Source organism: Ailuropoda melanoleuca, chromosome X (assembly GCF_002007445.2).
Source record: "Ailuropoda melanoleuca isolate Jingjing chromosome X, ASM200744v2, whole genome shotgun sequence".
In the NCBI taxonomy this organism is placed as follows: Eukaryota; Metazoa; Chordata; class Mammalia; order Carnivora; family Ursidae; genus Ailuropoda; species Ailuropoda melanoleuca.
Genome location: NC_048238.1, coordinates 70,863,836 through 70,880,846, shown reverse-complemented (window position 1 = coordinate 70,880,846; position 17,011 = coordinate 70,863,836). Strand labels below are relative to the sequence as shown.

The 17,011-nt window shown below is 38.1% G+C and overlaps 1 long non-coding RNA gene across 1 annotated transcript in view; it reads right to left on the bottom strand.

Annotated features, from left to right (window-relative positions):
* The window catches only part of LOC105240555, a 79,978-nt gene that overhangs the window by 22,574 nt on the left and 40,393 nt on the right, over positions 1-17,011 (bottom strand). The window contains exon 4 of the long non-coding RNA XR_002144014.2: positions 13,897-14,037. This is a non-coding gene — a long non-coding RNA (uncharacterized LOC105240555). The remainder of the gene's footprint in view (positions 1-13,896; positions 14,038-17,011) is intronic.

Below are 17,011 nucleotides of genomic sequence, written 5' to 3'. Positions count from 1 at the left end.
TTTGACAAAGCAGGAAAAAACATCCGGTGGAAAAAAGACAGTCTCTTCAATAAATGATGCTGGGAAAATTGGACAGCTATATGCAAAAGAATGAAACTTGACCACTCTCTCACACCATACACAAAGATAAACTCCAAATGGTTGAAAAACCTCGATGTGAGACAGGAATCCATCAAAATCCTAGAGGAGAACATAGGCTGTAACCTCTTTGACATCAGCCACAGCAGCTTCTTTCATGACACATCTCCAAAGGCAAGAGAAACAAAAGAAAAAATGAACCCATGGGACTTCATCTAGATAAAAAGTTTCTGCACAGCAAAGGAAACAGTCATCAAAACAAAGAGGCAACCCACAGAATGGAAGAAGATATTTGCAAATGACACTACAGATAAAAGGCTGGAATCCAAGATCTATAAAGAACTTTTCAAGCTCAATACCCAAGAAACAAATAATCCAATCAAAAAATGGGCAGAAGATATGAACAGACACTTTTCCAAAGAAGACATACAAATGGCTAACAGACACATGAAAAAATGTTCAAAATCATTAGCCATCAGGGAAATTCAAATCAAAACCACATTGAGATACCACTTTACACCAGTTAGGATGGCAAAAATTGACAAGGCAAGAAACAACAAACATTGGAGAGGTTGTAGAGAAAGGGGATCCCTCTTACACTGTTGGTGGGAATGCAAGTTGGTACAGCCACATTGGAAAACAGTGTGGAAGTTCCTCAAAAAGTTAAAAATAGAGCTACCCTATGACCCAGCAATTGCTACTGGGTATTTACCCCAAAGATACAGACGTAGTGAAGAAAAGGGCCATATGCACCCCAATGTTCATAGCAGCATTATACACAATAGCTAAATTGCGGAAGGAGCTGAAATACCCTTCAACAGACTAATGGACAAAGAAGATGTAGTCCATATGGTATATTACCCAGCCATCAGAAAGAACGATTACCCAGCATTTGCAGCAACATGGACAGGCCTGGAGGAGATTATGCTAAGTGAAATAAGTCAAGCAGAGAATGACAATTATCATATGGTTTCACTCTTTTATGGAACATAAGAAATAGAAGGGAGATTGGTAGCAGAAGGAAGGGAAGAATGAAGGGGGTAAACAGAAGGGGGAATGAACCACGAGAGACTTTGGACTCTGGGAAACAAACTGAGGGCTTCAGAGGGGAGTGGGTTGGGGGATTGGTATAGGCAGAGTGATGGGTATTAAGGAGGGCACATATTGCATGGAGCCATGGGTCTTATATGCAAACAATGAATCATGGAACACTACATCAAAAACTAATGATGGACTGTATGGTGACTAACATAATATAAAAAAAACCCTCTGCAAAGTGGGTCTAGGGGGACCATACCTCAACATAATAAAGGCCTTATATGAAAAACCCACAGCGATCATCATACTCAATGGTAAAAAACTGAGAACTTTTCCCCTAAGATCAGAAACAAGACAAGGATGTCCACTCTCACCATTTTTATTTAACATAGTACTAGAAGTCCTGGCCACAGCAATTAGACAACATAAAAAAATAAAAAGTATCTAAATGGGTAAGGAAGAAGTAGAACTCTCACTATTTGCAGATGACATGATACTCTATAACGAAAACACTAAAGATTTCACCAAAAAACTACTTGAATTCATAAACAAATTCAGTGAAGTCACAGAATACAAAATCAATGTACAGAAATTTATTGCATTCCTATACACTAATAATGAAGCAGCAGTGAAATTAAGAAAACAATCCCATTTACAACTGCACCAAAAATAATAAAATATCTTGGAATAAACTTAATCAAAGAGGTGAAAGATCTGTACTCTATAAACTATAAAACACTGATGAAAGAAATTGAAGACAACAAAAACAAATGGAAAGGCATTCCATGCTCATGGATTGCAAGAACAAATATTGTTAAAACGTCTATACTACCCAAAGCAATCTACACACTTAGCGTAATCCCTATCAAAATACTAATATCATTTTTCACAGAACACCAACAAACAATCCTAAAATTTATATGAGACCACAAAAGACCCCAAATAGCCAGAGCAATTTTGAAGGAAGAAAAACAAAACTGGATGTATCACAATTCCAGACTTCAATTATATTACAAAGCCATAGTAATTAAAACCGTATGGTACTAGAATAAAAATAGACACATAGATCAATAGAAAAAAATAGAAAACCAAGAAATAAACCCACAAATATGGTCAATCTTCAACAAAGGAAGAATTAATATCCAATAGGAAAAAGATGATCTCTTCAACAAATGGTGTTGGGAAAACTGGACAGCCACATGCAAAAGAATGAAACTGAACCACTTTCTTACACCGTACACAAAAATAAACTCAAAATGGATTAAACACCTAAATGTGAGATCTGAAACCATAAAAATCCTTGAAGAGAACACAGACAGTAATTTCTCTGACATGGGTTGATGCCACTTTTTTCTAGTTATATCTCCTGAGGCAAGGGAAATAAAAGTAAAAATAAACTATTTGGATACATCAAAATAAAGTTTCTGCACAGTGAAGGAAATAGTCAACAACATTAAAAGGCAGCCTACGGAATGGGAGAAGATATTTGCAAATGACATATCTGATAAAGGGTTAGTATCCAAAATATATAAAGAACTGATACAACACAACACCCCCTAAACAAATAATCTAATTAAAAAATGGGCAGAAGGCATGAACAGACATTTTTCCAAAGAAGACATCCAGATGGCCAAAAAACACATAAAAAGATGCTCAACATCACTCATCATCAGGGAAATGCAAGTCAAAACTATAATGAGGGATGCCTGAGTGGCTCAGTTGGTTGAGCAACTGACTCTTGGTTTCGGCTCAGGTCATGATCTCAGGGTTGTGAGATTGAGCCCCGCGTCAGGCTCCATACCCAGCAGGGAGTCTGCTCCAGATTCTCTCCCCCCTCTCCTTCTGCCCCTCCCCCCACTCTCTCTCTCTTTCTCTTTCTCTCCAAAAATAAATAAACAAATCTTAAAAAAATGCAATGAGATATCACCTCACAGCTGCCAGAATGGCTAAAATAATAAACACAAGAAATGACAAGTGCTGGTGAGGATGTGATGAAAAAACTTTTCTGAACTGTTGGTGGGAATGCAAACGGGGCAGCCACTCTGGCAAACAGTATGGAGGTTCCTCAAAAAATTAACTACCCTATGAGCCAGTAATTGCACTACTGGGTATTTACCAAAAAAACACAAAAGCACTAATTCAAAAGGATACCTACACCCCTATGTTTATAGCAGCATTATTTACAATACCTAAACTATGGAAATAGTCCATGTGTCCATCAATATATGAATGGATAAAGAAGATGTGAGTGATATATGTTTAATATGTTACATATTTAATATTCCATGAGATATAGGAATATTATTCAGCTATGAAAGAGAATGAAATCTTGCCATTTGCAATGATATAGATAGAGCTAGAGAATATAATGCTAAGCAAAATAAGTCAGCCAGAGAAAGATAAATACCAAATGATCTCATTCATATGTGTAATTTAAGAAACAGGACAAACAAGCAACAAAGAGAGAGAGAGAGACAATCCAAGAAACAGACTCTTAACTATAGAGAACAAGCTAATGGTTACCAGAAGGGAAGTGGGGGGGGGATGGATGAAATAGGTGATGGGGATTAAAGAGTACACTTATCATGATGGGAAAAAAGAAAATAATATGAAATTTTTTAAAATTTAAAGAAATTTCAAAAAGAAACATCTTTTTTCACTCATATGATAGCCCAGGATATTAATTGGCATTCCTTTATGTATTGTACATGGCATATTTTTAAAAGTTTAATTAGTGTGTATATTGTTTGTTATGTGAATTATCTGTTCATATCATTGATTGTCTCTCTATTCATTAGTAAGACTTCATTACATATCAAGGATATTAAGTAGAGTATTTAAGGATTTAGTATAAAAGTACTACTGGACTAATAGAATAAAAATTATTTTAAAAAAAAGACATACAAAAGTACTACTGGAACACAACCACTACAATTCGAAATGCTACATTAAAAAAGACAGGAAATGAAATACACTGTCTATTTTAAGAGTATTATTTCATGAATTTGTAAACAATGTGAGAGAACTGAACACAAATGATCAAAAATATTGATCAGGGGCACCTGGGTGGCTCAGTCAGTGGAGCGTCTGCCTTTGGCTCAGGTCATCATCCCAGGGTCCTGTGATCGAGCCCCACATCTGGCTCCCTGCTCAGCTGGGAGTCTGCTTTTCCCTCTGCCCCTCCCCCTGCTCATTCTCTCTCTCTCTCTAATAAAAAAATAAAATCTTTAAAAAATATATTGACCATATCAGTAAGTGTAAATGTGCTTAACTCCCCTAGTAAAAGAACAGTGTTTCCAAATTGCCTATTGTAGGAAAATCCAAAACTATACTTTTTCCAGAGATATACTAACATAAGGGTATTCAGATAGGTTAAAAATTATACAATAAGGAAAAATATACCAGGAAATTGCCAACAAGAAACAAGGGGTTATAATCTTACTATTAGAGAGAGTAGAACTGAGATCAAAATCGATTTACAAAGACAAAAAAAAGCACCATGTCTAATGCTAAAGGCTAAAATTCACAAGGAAGATGTGTGATATCAATACTTATACAAGCAATTACACAGTAAAAGTACTCATAGAACAAAAACTACAGCAGTTCAAGGGAATAAAAGAAGAAACTCACTAATAATAGATGATTCTAATATATTTCCCTTAATCCAAAAATGGTCAATTAGAGAAATATGAAGTCATTGCAGAGAAGACATAAACAACATAATCCCAAAAGTGATGTTATAAAAAGACATTCTGAACTGTGATTGTTAATAGACAAGATACTTATTTTTCAGAAGAACATGGAACAGTCACAACAATTGATTCCACCTGAGGCTGTTAAAGAAATCTTGAGCCCAGGGGCGCCTGGGTGGCATAGTGGTTAAGCATCTGCCTTTGGCTCAGGGCGTGATCCTGGCATTATGGGATCGAGCCTCACATCAGGCTCCTCCGCTATGAGCCTGCTTCTTCCTCTCCCACTCCCCCTGCTTGTGTTCCCTCTCTCGCTGGCTGTCTCTATCTCTGTTGAATAAATAAATAAAATCTTTAAAAAAAAAAAAAAAGAAATCTTGAGCCCAAATGGAAATACAGATTAAATTGCCAAATTTAATGAAGATAATGATAATGAAAACACAATATATCAGAATCTAGTTAAAACAACAATCAGAGTGGGATGCCTGGGTGGCTCAGTCAGTTAAGCGTCTGCCTTCGGCTCAGGTCATGGTCCCAGGGTCCTGGGATTGAGTCCTGCATCGGGCTCCTTGCTCAGCAGGGAGTCTGCTTCTCCCTCTGAGTGCTGCTCCCGCTGCTTGTGCTCTCTCTCTCTGACAAATAAATAAAATCTTAAAAAAATAAAAATTAAAACAACAGTCAAAGAATATTTTGAGGCATTAATATCTATACAAGGGGTGGGCAGTGGGCAAAATGACTGAAGAGGGCAAAAAGCACAAATTTCCATTCATAAAATAAGTGATGAGGATGTAATGTTGAGAATGGTGACTATATTTAACAATCCTGTATTGCATATTGAAAGGTACTACCAGAGTAGATCTTAAAATTATCATCACAAAACAAATTTTGTACCTATATATGTTAACAGATGTTAACTAGACATATTGTGGTGGTCAAAATAAATGTAGAATCATTATGGTCTATAGCTGAAACCAACATAATATTGTATGTCATTTATATCTCAATAAAGAAGAAAAAATGGGTAGATGAAGTCAAAATGTAGAAATTTTCAGTTACAAGATAAATCAGTTCTGCAAGGAGGAGCAGTTAAGATGGTGGAGGAGTAGGGGGCCCCCAAATTTATCTCATCCCTTGCTCAGGTGGAAAGCAGGGCAGAATCCCAGGTGTGACACCACGGTTGAGGATCCCCTGAGTTGCAAGAAGAAGGGGTGGTGTTTAAGTGCTGCATTGTTCCCAGGCAAAAGAGTGTGGAAGCCGGCTGAGAATAGTGACTCTGGGTGTCGGCTTTCTGCTTTGTATTGCCATAAACTGTGAGTCGCTGAGTGGTGGTATGACTGCTTTCCGGTTCAGGTCTGGCAAATGGCAGAAGTGGGGTGAGACCTTCCCCAGGTGGAACAGCGTGGATCTGTGCCATGGGAGTCACTAAAATTTGGAGTTTTGAAACTCAGTCACACGCCCCTGAGATAAAAAAGCTCCGACACAGGCAGGATGAACACAGGGTTCTGACAGAAACCAGGGACACAAGAGAGATTGATTGCTCTTCTGTGAGGGCTCACTGAATTTTCAGCTTCTGGGCTAAAGAGTGGGGTGCTGCCATATTCATCCTGCCCATCAGTGCTGAAAGGCTTCAGGGACCAAACAGTGCCACATAGTGGAGCCTGGAGCCGCTTACACCAAGCCCTGCCTCCCTGCATCCTGGAGGGGCATTTCCACTAGGGCAAGTCCACCTGAGAATCAGCACAACAGGCCCATCTCCCAGAAGACCAGCACAAACAACTGGCTTGCATCAAGTTTACTGATCACAGAGGGCTGCAAAGCTTCAGCTCTAGAGGAAAATAGGATCTACCCTTCTTTGTACTTTTATTCTTTATTTTTTTATTATTTTTTCATTTATTTTCTTAGTTTTTCAATCATTTATTTTTATATATATTTATATGTTTTTATTTTTTGTTTGCTTTCATTGTATTTTATTTTATTTTTAGACATATTTTTTTTCTTTCTTTCTTATTTTGGGATCTAGTTTCTTTTAACAAGCAGACCAAAACACACCCAGAATCTAGATTTTTTGTATTTTGTTGTTGTTGTTCTTTTTTATATTTTTCTTTTTGTTTCTTCTTTTCTGAACAAAATGACAAGATGGAGAAATTCACCCCAAAATAAAGAGCAGGAGATAGTACTCACAGCCAGGGATTTAATCAATACAGTTATATGTAAGATGTCTGAGATACAATTTAAAACAATGATTAAAAAGATACTGGCTGGACTTGAAAAAGGCACAGAAGACACTACAGAATCCCTTACTACAGAGATAAAAATACTAAAATCTAGTCAGGCTGAAATTAAAAATGCTATAACTCAGATGCAGTCCTAAGTGGAGCCATAAACATGAGGATGGACAAAGCAGAGGAGCTTATCAGTGACGTAGAAGATAAAATTATGGAAAATAATGAAGCTGAAAAGAAGAGGGAAAGAAAACTAGTAGATCATGAAGGTAGACTTAGGGAATTCAGCAATTCCATAAAACAAAATAATATCTGTATCATAGAAGAAGAGTGGGAAAAAGGGGCAGAAGGTTTATTTGAACAAATTATAGCTGAGAACTTCCCATCTGGGGAAGGAAAGAGACATTCAAGTCTAAGAGGCACAGAGAACTCCCTCAAAATCAACATCAACAGGTCAACACAACGACATATAGTGAAATTTGCAAAATGCAAAGACAAAGAATTTTGAAAGTAGCTCAGGAGAAAAGGTCCTTAGCCTACAAGGGTAGATACATAAAGCTGGCAGCAGACCTGTCCACAGAGACCTAGCAAGCCAGAAAGGACTGGCATGATATATTCAACGTGCTAAATGGGAAAAATATGCAGCCAAGAATACTTTATCCAGCAAGACTGTCTTCAGAATAGAAGGAGATAGAGTTTCCAAGACAAAAAAAAACTAAAGGAGCTTGTGACCACTAAACCAGCTCTGAAGACATATTAAAGGGAAAGAGAGACCAAAAGCAACAAAGAATAGAAAGGAACAGAGGCAATCTACAGGAACAACGACTTTACAGGTAAAACAATAGCACTAAATTCATATATTTCAATAATTACTCTGAATGTAAATGGACTAAATGCTCCAATCAAAAGACATATGGTATCAGAATGGATAAAAAAATACAAGACCCAATGATTGATATGCTACTTATATGAGACTCATTTTATTTATTTATTTATTTTTATTTTTTATTTTTATTTCTGTATTTTTTTGAGACTCATTTTAGACCCAAAGACGCCCCAGATTGAAAGTGAGGGGGTGGAGAACAATTTATCATGCTAATGGACATCAAAAGAAAGCTGGGGTAGCCATCCTTATATCAGACAAATTAGATTTTAAACCAAAGACTGTAATAAGAAATGAAGAGGGACACTATATCATAATAAAAGGGTCTATCCAAGAGGTTCTAACAACTGTAAATATTTATGCCCCTACCTTGGGAACAGCCAATTATAAACCAATTAATAACAAAATTTAAAAAGCACATTGATAATAATACAATAATAGTAGGGGACTTTAACACCCTACTCCCAGCAATGGACAGATCATCTAAGCAGAAGATCAACAAGGAAACAACGGCTTTGAATGACACACTGGATCAGATGGACTTCACAGATATATTCAGAGCATTTCATCCTAAAGCAACAGAATACACATTCTTCTCGAGTGCACATGCAACATTCTCCAGAAGAGATCACATACTGGGTCACAAATCAGGCCTCAACCAGTACAAAAAGATTGAGATCATACCATGCATATTTTTAGCCACAATGCTATGAAACTTGAAGTCAACCACAAGAAAAAAATTGGAAGACCACAAATACACAGAGGTTAGAGAACATCCAACTAACGAATGAATGGGTTAACCAGGAAATTAAAGAAGAAATTTTAAAAAATACACAGAAGCAAATGAAAATGAAAACATGACAGTCTAAAACCTTTGGGATGCAGTAAAGGTGGTCCTATGAGGGGAGTATATAGCAATATAGACCTCAAGGAGTGCCTGAGTGGCTCAGTCATTGTGTGTCTGCCTTCGGCTCAGGTCACGGTCCTGAGGTCCTAGGATCGAGCCCCGCATTAGGCTCCCTGCTCAGCCAGGAGCCTACTTCTCCCTCTTCCGCTCCCCCTGCTTATGTTCCCTCTCTCGCTGTCTCTCTGTCAAATGAATAAATTAAATCTTAAAAAAAAAGACCTTCCTCAAGAAGGAAGAAAAATCTCAAATATATAAATAACCTTACACCTAAAAGAGCTGGAAAAAGAATGCAAATAAAGCCTAAATCCAGCAGGAAAAGGGGAAATAATAAAGATTAGAGCAGGAAACAATGATATAGAAATTAAAAAAAAACAAAACAAAACAGGAGAACAGACCATTGAAACTAGGAGCTGGTACTTTGAAAGAATTAACAAGATTGATAAAACGCTAGCCAGATTTTTCAAAAAGAAAAAAGACCCAAATAAATAAAATCATGAATGAAAGAAAAGAGATCACAACCAATACCAAAGAAATACAAATAATTATAAGAGAATATTATAAGCAATCATATGCCAACAAATTAGGCAATCTGGAAGAAACAGATGAATTCCTAGAAACATATATAAACTACCAAAACTATAAGCTGCACATTTCTGAGAAGGTACATTCTCTCAGTGACCAACACCACAGCTTCACTCAGCTGCACGAAGAGCTCTGCCTGGAATGTAAATATCCATGAATTCCCTGCACATGTGTGACACCTCCTGCATGCATGCGTGCATGCGTCTTTCCATCCATGCATCCAGTTAACAGGAATTAAGAAAAACACTACACCATCACTTTAGTTAAGTTTTAAGGCTTCTCCAGAATGGAAACAAAGAAGTAAAGTGTCAAAGGATGGGGTTGTTAATTCAGAAATTAAATCTAGTATGAGATGGCACCTTCCCATTAAGATTTCAACCTGCACAGTTCTCTCATGATTGAGGATTTCAAAATAAGCTTTAATGCCCTGGGCCCCTCTCCACATCTCTAGTTGCTCTCCTCTTTACATCAGCATTCTAAGAATTCCGGATACTCAATTCACATGTCCCTGAACTTGTCCTGCAACTCAGTCTTCATTCCTCATCTATGAGGCAGCATTCCCCCATCCTTCCATGGAAATTACACTTGCCAGCTCAAGGACTACCACATTGTCATATGTACAGACCAGGAATGTTGAAATGATTGTTTAAATAGAAACAAACAAGTATTTCTCCAAGAGGAAAGGATTTCCTTCCCCAGGAAAGATTCAATTGCTTGGGTATAGAAAAGGATTGTATTGCAATACAGTCAAGTGAAAGCTACAGTTGTAAGATACCTTCCATAGAGTCAGAGGTAGATAATTAAAAGACTACTTTAGATAATGGGCTTTCAAACGAAGCATACATTTTTTCCCCACATATCTTGTACTTTCATTTCATTGAAAAAAATTTGCAAATATGTTTTGTACATGTTAGCAAAACTTTTTTATGGTCACTTCAGTAAGCTGTCTTACCTATTCTTTATTTCTTCCTCAAAAAGCCCAAGTATGCAATAAAGCCATATAAAATAATAATGTGCTTCTAAAATCTGTCATGATTAAATATAGTATAAAATCATTGTCTAATATAGCATATTTAGACACCACAATGGTGGCAATATATAATGGCGGAGATAGGAAACTCTTGCAGTTTCCTTAGTGTTCAGTCAAATTTTTCTTCTACACTATTTAAATCATGATGGTAGACTTCTTTTTGGGATGTACCCATTAAAAAGCAATCTACAAAATAAGAATATGAATAAAGATTCATATAAATAAACATTTGAAATAATCAAAAATGGGTGACAAGAGACAAACTATCTTCATCAAATAATTCGAAATAAATATGTAGATACCCTGTCTCCATGAGGTGAACCTTAATTCCACTTCCCAAACCCGAGGTCAGGACTGACTTAGTGATTCACATCTAAAGAATATAGTAGGTGAATGGAAAATAGTTACTGCACACTAGTGAAACTAAACAAACATCACCTTAACCTTGTACTGAGGGTCAACTTCTCAGTGATGTCATATTGGTATCAGGTCCCCCTAATGTAACGTGATGTGAGGGCACGTCAACTCTTTGGTGTTCTTTCCCAAAGCCCATAACCACAGTCTAATGAGAGAGAAAAAAACAGGCTATGCTTATACTCCTCAATACTGTCAGGGTCATGAAAACACTCTGGCAATTCCTGAAATGCTTCAGCAGAGAGTTACCATATGACCCAGCAATTCCACTGTAGGTACACAGCCAGGAGAGATGACAACATATGTCTATATAAAAACTTGGACATGCACATACATAGAATCATTAGTTATAAAAGCCAAAAGTAGAAATAACCCAATTGTCCACCAATTAATGAATGTGTAAATAAAATGTGGTATATTATTTGGCAATAAAAAGGAATCAAATAGTGATATGTGCTAACATACAGTGATAACGTGGATGAACCTTGAAAACACTATGACAGTAAAGGAAGCCAAATATGCAAAAGACCACATATTGAAAGATTCAATTTATATAAAATGTCCAGAGATAGGCCATCAATATAACTGTACCCAAGGAGTTCTCCCCTTTCCATCCTGACTTCCAGAAAGTTCTGTGGGTCATGAGCCCCTTGTTTTCATTATCCTGTTCAGCGATGTTCAAACTGCAGTTCATGATTTTGTCACAAGGTGGCATCAACGTACCACCATCATCAAACTTCAGGCCTATAGAACGTTTGCAAGTAAAAAATAATAATAATAATAACCACCCTAAAAACCAAGGCTGTGAATCTATACAGAATGACTCTAACTACGCCTGAAAAAATGATAGGTGTAAAAGAAGATTGTGATATACTACGGGGTCTGGAGACATTAAAACACCTGGTAGCAAGCTGCCTGGCTGGCTCAGTCAGAAGAGCGTGTGACTCTTGGACCTCAGGGTCATGAGTTTGAGCCCCATGTTGGGTATAGAGATTACTTTAAAAAAAAAACTTAAAAAAAACACCTGGTGGCAGTGGCATGCTTTGGTAGTCTGCAGGAGGTATGCAAAGGGCAGTGCAGGGCAGACAAGGAGACACACAATTAAGAGAGGATGGGGGCTTGGGGTGGGGTCTGGGAAGCTGTGGTCTGTGTCATGGACAGGGCATGACAAACAGGAAGTGTGAGTTGGTCTGGGTAGCCCAGAAAGATGGGATAATGGAATGTGAACACTCTGTTCTCTGGTAGGGACACTGTACAGTCCACAATGTACATTAGCTGGCAGTAATGAGGGAAGAGATAAATCAATGAACACCATGTAGTCTGCGGTTAGTGGAAAATGAATCTGCTTTAATAAACTTATGAATTTTCCTAGCAGGATGGGTATCATAGTAAAGAAACCATTTTCCCTGATATTTTTAAAAAATTTTTAGATATCAGAATTTGAACTCTATTAGACAATACACTTAGAGCAGCCAGAGTCACCTTGTGAACACATGAATCAGATCTTGTTGCTCCCATACTGCAACTCTCCAAACTCAGAATGACTCCAATCTCCTTACACAGCCCCAAATATGTGCCTCCTGTCTGCCCTTCAATCTCATCTCTTGCGATCTGCACTTTGTCTGCCAGGCACTAGCCACTTGAGTCCATCATCTGCTCCTGGAACAACTAGTGCCACACACATCACGGACCAAAATACCAGCCCAGACCTTGTTTCCTCTTGTTCAGGACTCAGGTCAAATGTCACTGCCTGAGAAAGGGCTTCAACGACAACACCATCTATAATACTCCTGGTCCCCATCATTTCCTACTCAATGGATACACTTATTTTCTTTAAAGAACTCATTCCCATATGAAATTCTCCTGCCTATTAATCTGCTTACTGGCTTACTGCCAGTTTTCCTGAGCCAGAAACCAAGCGCCAGGGATGCTGCCTCGTCTTGTTCAGTGTGATGCATCCATGGCAACTGGCTACTTCAACGGCTGTTATAGTTTGAACTGCGTCACCCGCAAAAAGATATGCTAAGTCTGAGCCACCAGTACCTCAGAACATAACCTGATTTGAAGTTAGGGTTGATGCAAATGCAATTAGTTAAGATGCCATCATACTGGAGTAGGGTCTGTCCTCAAACAAATGTGACCGGTGTCCTTATGAGAAGGCAGCCACGTGAAAACAAAATAGGGACAACATACTGTGATGATGAAGACAGTGGCTGGAGCCAAACATCTGCAAGCCAGTTAGTGCAGAGATTGCCAGCAAACCACCAGAACCTAGGAAGGAGCATGGATAGTCCCCAAAAGGATTTTGGGGAAGTATGGCCCTAGAAATACTTCGATCAGGGCTAGCTTCCAGAACTGTGAGACGATAAATAAATAAATTAATAAATAAATAAATAAATAAATAAATTTCTATGGTTTAAGCCACCCAGTTTGTGGTTACATGAGCTTTAAGAAGCTACGGTAGTCCCTCCCAAATAAACACTGAATAGTACAACTGAAAAGAAAGGATTGTTCCCTTTCTGATCCATTGGGAGCGCACACAAATATTTAAAGCTGAGCTTCAAGAGAAACTGACATCAAAATAAGACATTACATGATTCAAAATTTTAAAAAACCATTGTTGCAAATTCACAGCAGTGCTATTCAATCTTGGGTAAATACCATAACACACAGGAGAAATCATTCTCACTCCACCTCCCTGGTTTTGGATACAGCAGACTTAGGGTAGGCCCCTGTACCTGCTATTTTAACAAGCACTCCATGCCAACATGATGTGGGGTTATATAGACCATACTTGGAAAACTCCTGATCTAAACATCTAACATTTCTGTGCCATTAATTTAATGCCTACCTTGCAGAGTTCTGTGATATGTGGGGTGTCTCTGTTAATAAATTACTCAAAAGGGCACTGGTCCTTCCATCCCACCTATAACCACAGATTCCTTTCTCACATGGGATCTCATTTAATGTCCACAATGCTCCTGGGTGGTTGGGATAATTGGGTATTGTTATCCTGTTATATAAAAGACACTGGAGGAAGGGTAGTGACTTACCTAAAGTATCCCAGTGATGGGACCCTGATCTTGTCACTCTTGCTCCAGCAACTTATCTAGCACACTGGGCATCACACCTCGTTCTTCTCTATTGCTTCCTGTTTCTGGGGCTCAGAGTCCACACACTTCTCTGCTGTTCCACTAGAAGGAAGAGGCAGGGGATCAGAGAGCACATGGAATAGAGAAGAAAGCGAGAGGAATGGGCAGCATATGAAAGGCAGGGGAAGGGGGCGAGGATGTGCTTGCTTGTCCCCACTCAGGTCACTGGAAGCTGTGCAGTGACACTCTGCCCCTTCCCCAGCTCCATCCCACAGCCCCCTCCTGCACACAAGCAGTGAAACCAAAGCTCTCACATCATGGAAATGTGGGCTCATGCCTGCTTGCTGTTCCATGTCCAAGTATTCTCTCTGGTACTCATGCTATGATGTTCATGTCAGAGGCAACATTACATGCCTTCTATATTTTGGGAAATACTCCATTTTGCAGAACAAAGTACATACTGAAAGTATTTGAGGAGGTGACAAATGGACACAGAACCTAAACACTGGGGTAAACACTGGCCAATTCGATAACAATGTGCACATGAAACTACAAAATTATACTGTCAGATGGTAAGCCTTTGAACAAAATAAAAAACCATGAGTCATACTAAATAAATAAATAAATAATAAAGATGGAAAACTCTTCCCAAAATTTTAATGACAATTTATAAATCTAGAAGGAATGACAATTATAAGATCAACATGTAAAAGCTATTATGGTAATAAGTGATTCAGGCAAGAATCACCAAAGCATTTTCACTCTGTATGAAAAACCCCAGTACCCACTGAGTCACCATAGTAACCATGCTGTCCAAGGAAAGCTGGGAAAAAACAAACAGCAACTATCTTCACGTGTCTCCTAACATGTGCTACAAACAAAGGAGGACTAATATAACTCATGGTAACTCACCTCACGTATTCCTCACAAGATATATTCCTCACAGTTTCATTCACATTTTTCACATTTACACACACACACACACACACACACACACACGCATGCATGCATATGTGCTCACTCCCTCTTTTTCTTACCACCGAAGATCCAAGGAATTCATTGAGGTGGATCTGTTTGGGGATAAAGAAGGAAAACTCCACAATTCAATTCAAACCAAACAAATAAAGTTAAAAGCCACTAAACTATTTCATGTTAGTAACTAATTTTCTAAAGATGACCTGTAGAATTTCCCATGGGACATTTGATTCCCTAGGATCAGTAAATTGCCATCACATTTAAAAGCCAATAAGGCAATCTAGGCAAATGAATATTGTGATGATGAATTTTGTGTGTCCATTTGGCAGGGCCACAGTGCCCAGATATTTCATCAAACATTATACTGGATATTTCTGTGAGAGTGTTTCTGAATGTGACTTACACAGAAATGGATAGTCTTTGAGTAAAGCAATTAGCTCTCCATAATGTGGGTGGGCTTCATCTAATCAGGTGAAGGGCAAGAACAGAACAGAGGGCTGATCTCCCCTGATCTAGCGGGAATTTTGCCAGTAGAATGCCTTTGACATCATCTACATCAGTACCTTGTGGTTCTCTAATAGACTGCCTTTAGATTCCAACTGTAACTATTTCCTCAGTCTTCATTCAGCCTGGCAGTTTCCCCCATTAGATTCTGCCAAGTCTCCAAAATCTCATGAGTCAATTCCTGAAAATATATCTCTATCTATCTATAAAAACTCTATTGGTTCTATTCCTCTGGAAAGCCTGATGAATATAGGTGTTAAACATCAAGTATTTTTTCCATCCTTAAGTAACTTGTGCTTTCAACCAAAAACATTACCTAGCAACATTTTCCTACTGAGAGTTCAGTGCAAACACAGTAACTAAAATGTGTAATACAAAATACTACCATTAACAATAGTATCAAAAAATATGAACTACATGAGAAAAGTACGAACTACATAGAGAAAAGTATGTAGCATATACATGCCCACATGGGCAAGGCCTGTACTGTGACCCCTGCACAACATCAGCTGAGAGAAATTAAGAAAGGCCTAAATAAATGGAAGGATATATCATCTTCTTGAGGGAGGAGACTTAGTCTTATTATCTATCCTCCCCAAACTGGCCTACAGAATCAATACAATCCCAATAAAAATCCTAGCATACATTTTAGAGCATAAGTTGACATTCTTATACTAAAAGTCATGTGGAAATAAAAAGAGACAAGACTATGAAAATAACTTTGAAAAAAAAGAATAAATTGGGAAGATAAGCACTGCCTTATTTCAAGACTCATAAATCCACAGTAATCAAGACAGAGTGGTATTGGGATAAAGACAGAATTGTATACCAAAGGAACAACATGAAGAGTCTACAAAAGAACCACTCATAAATGAATAACTGACTTCTGACAAAGCTACAAAGACAGTCAACAAAACAAAGGGACAACCCATGGAATGGTAGAAGATATTTGCAAATGACCCTACAAATAAAAGGCTGGTATCCAAGATCTATAAAGAATTTCTCAAACACAACACCCAAAAAACAAATAATCAAGTCAAAAAATAGGCAAAAGATATGAACAGACACTTTTCCAACAGACACTTTCCTTACAGCTGGCTAACAGACACATAAAAAAATGTTCAACATCATTAACCATCAGGGAAATTCAAATCAAAACCACATTGAGATACCAACTTACACCAGTTAGAATGGCAAAAATTGACAAGGCAAGAAACAACAAATGTTGGAGAGGACGTGGAGAAAGGGGAACCCTCTTTACACCATTGGTGGGAATGCAAGTTGGTACAGCCACTTTGGAAAACAGTGTGGAGGTTCCTCAAAAAGTTAAAAATAGAGCTACCCTATGACCCAGCAATTGCACTACTGGGTATTTACCCCAAAGATACAGACGCAGTGAAAAGAAGGGCCATATACACCCCCAGTGTTCATAGCAGCAATGTCCACAATAGCCAAATTGTGGAAGGAGCCGAGATGCCCTTCAACAGACGAATGGATAAAGAAGATGTGGTTCATATATACAATGGAATATTACTCAGCCATCAGAAAGGATGATTACCCAACATTTGCATCAATATGGATGGAACTGGAGGGGATT